The sequence below is a fragment of the Nylanderia fulva genome, unplaced genomic scaffold (genome assembly GCF_048542155.1).
Source record: "Nylanderia fulva isolate GAGA-0341 unplaced genomic scaffold, ASM4854215v1 Scaffold133, whole genome shotgun sequence".
In the NCBI taxonomy this organism is placed as follows: domain Eukaryota; kingdom Metazoa; phylum Arthropoda; class Insecta; order Hymenoptera; family Formicidae; genus Nylanderia; species Nylanderia fulva.
The window spans coordinates 279,730-282,903 of record NW_028189548.1 but is presented as its reverse complement, the minus strand read 5'-3'; positions in this window follow the sequence as shown (position 1 = coordinate 282,903).

Genomic DNA, 3,174 nt, shown 5'->3' with positions numbered 1-3,174 from the left:
ATTGATGGGTCATCCGCCGTACAGCCCTGATTTGGCACCCAATGATTTCTTTTTGTTCCCATCCGTGAAGAATAAACTGCGTGGTCAATGATTTTCATCGCCCGAAGAAGCTATTGAAGCGTTCAAAAATCATGTTTTGGAGATACCTCATTCGGAATGGAATAAATGCTTTGAAAATTGGTTTAAGCGCATGCAAAAGTGTATCGATCATCGTGGCGAGTACTTTGAAAAACAATAAAAATATATTCGCAGCTTAACTATTTGTTTTTGTTCCTATTCCTGAAATATAAATAGTGACCCTCGTAAAACGTTCTGCCAGCCTTAATTACATCTATTTGGCTGCAAATGCTATTTTGCTGGATTTTTAACTGTAAAAGCGCTGCGATAGTTAATAAAAGAGTCAAAATATAGCCACAGCAATTTTAGCTATATTTATAGCTGTAAAATCATTGTGACTGCTATCGGAAAATCCAAAATGCAGCCACAGTAATTTGAGCTGTATTTATAGCTGTAAAGTCGTTGTGACAGCGATATGAAAATCCAAAATGCAGCTACAGCAATTTTAGCTGTATTTATAGCTGTAAAGTCGCTGTGACAACGATCCGAAAATCCAAAATACAGCCGCAGCAATTTGAGCTGTATTTATAGCTGTAAAGTCGTTGTGACAGCGATCTGAAAATCCAAAATGCAGCCACAGCAATTTTAGCTATATTTATAGCTGTAAAGTCGCTGTGACAACGATCCGAAAATCCAAAATGCAGCCACAGCGATTTTAGCTGTATTTATAGCTGTAAAGTCGTTGTGACAGCGATCTGAAAATCCAAAATGCAGCCACAGCAATTTTAGCTGTATTTATAGCTGTAAAGTCGCTGTGACAACGATCCGAAAATCCAAAATGCAGCCACAGCGATTTTAGCTGTATTAATATTAATGAAAATTATATCATGACATTAAAAAAGTTGAAAACTAGTTTAAACCATTTTGTTTTTGAGATTATATAAAGTGTGAATAAAAGTCTTTAAGATGAAAAAAACACTATTAAACGATTTACAAAAATTTCAAAAATTTAAAAAGAGTAGTACGTTTTACAGAAAAATTGAACAGCACATAAAGAAAACTGATAGTGTAAAATCAAATTTTGGAAGAGATAAAACACCGGATGAGAAATCTATCGCTTCAATATCAAATTTAGTACAAAATGTTGAAAGATTAACAGAAGCATCTGTTTTGTTTGAAGATTTACCGCATAATAAAAATCAAAACGAAAATGTAAATTTTGATTGTTGGAGCTATTGTGATACTGAATCATCAGATAATGACAATCTACGTGAAGATCTAAAGGACGAGTGTATTGATATACGAGAGGCAGTAAAGGAATGGGCACTGACATTTAATATATGCCATAATGCACTAAAGGCATTACTGAATATTTTAATTGAGTTAAAAATACCACATATGCCTCGAGATCCAAGGACACTATTGGAAACACCAAGGTCAGTGAATACTATAAGGATGGGAAACGGACAATATTGGCACAATGGACTACAGACTTGTCTTAAAAAGTGTTTAACTAATGTAAAAAACTCGATGGATATTGCACTCAATTTTAATATTGATGGATTACCAATTCACAATAATTCAAAGATGCAGTTTTGGCCAATATTGTTTTCAATACATGATTCGAATATTGAACCTATGATTATTGGAATTTATTGCGGAGAAAGTAAACCTCCAACTCCTGATGAGTTTTTAACTCCTTTTGTCGACGAATTATTAATTATTTTAAATAATGGCATTATCATCAACGGATATAAAATTAGTATACATATTCGATGCTTCATATGTGATACTCCTGCCAGATCTTTTATTAAAGGTAATAAGTTACAGAGAAAATTTATTATTAGAGACAATAAAATAAAATAAATAGAAATATTATTAGAATAATTAAGTGTACTGAATATTTTACAATATTTATAATGTGCATACTTTTTCTAAATAATTATATTTAATTTTATTATAATCTTTTTTACAGGTACTGTTAATTTTAATGGCTATAATTCGTGTCTGAAATGTACGACTACGGGTGAATATTATCATAAAGATCATCGAATAAGTTTTCCACGCATAGACATGCCTAGAAGAACTGATGCATCTTTTCGCAACAGAACCGATTCAGATCATCATAAAATGAATACACCTTTGGAAAAACTTCCAATTGACATGATAAAAAGTATTCCGGTATCCGATTCATTGCATTTATTAGATCTAGGTATAATAAAACGTTTATTAACTGGCTACGTATATGGAACTTTGGGCTTGAAAACTAAATGGTCTGCAAATGTAACTAAATCGGTATCTAATTTTCTCCTTCGGTGTAGAATGCCAAGTGAAATTCATCGAGCTGTTAGAGGACTTGATTGTTTAAAATTTTGGAAAGGGACAGAGTATCGAACCTTTGGTTTATACCTAGGTCTTGTTATATTGAAAGATTATCTATTCGAAGAAATATATCAACATTTTATGTTATTTTTTTGTGGTGTTGTAATTTGTTCTAGCAAGTCATATTAAAACTATTTGCATGTAGCAGATCAGTTATTTAAAACTTTTATAGAACATTACATTAAAATTTACGGTATAAATTCTATTAGCAGCAACGTACATAATCTTTGCCATTTAGTTGATGAAGTAAAGGATTTCGGCGATTTGTCTACCTTCAATGCATATCCATTTGAAAATTGTTTACAAAAAATTAAAAAATTGCTCCGGACAGGAAATAAGCCATTACCGCAAATAGCTCGACGAATTTTTGAAATGAATTTAATACAAACTCCAAATTATAATAATAAAAAATTTCCTATCTTAAAGAATAAAAATTCTGGCAATAATTGTGATCAAAATAAATATAAGCATTTTTTTTACAAAGTCGAATTAATGGACGGAATAACACTAACAAATGAAGATAGAAACAAATGGTTCTTGACAAAAAAAAATATAATTATTGGTTTGAAAAACGTGACGAGTTTTGAAAATAAAATTTATATATTTGGTTCGTGTTTGAAAGAAGTAAGTAATTTTTTTAAAACGCCGATTGCAGCATCTTATTTAAATATATTTTGTTCAAACCGCAAGGAACATGTACCCAAATGGTATGATATAAAAGACATTAAATGTAAA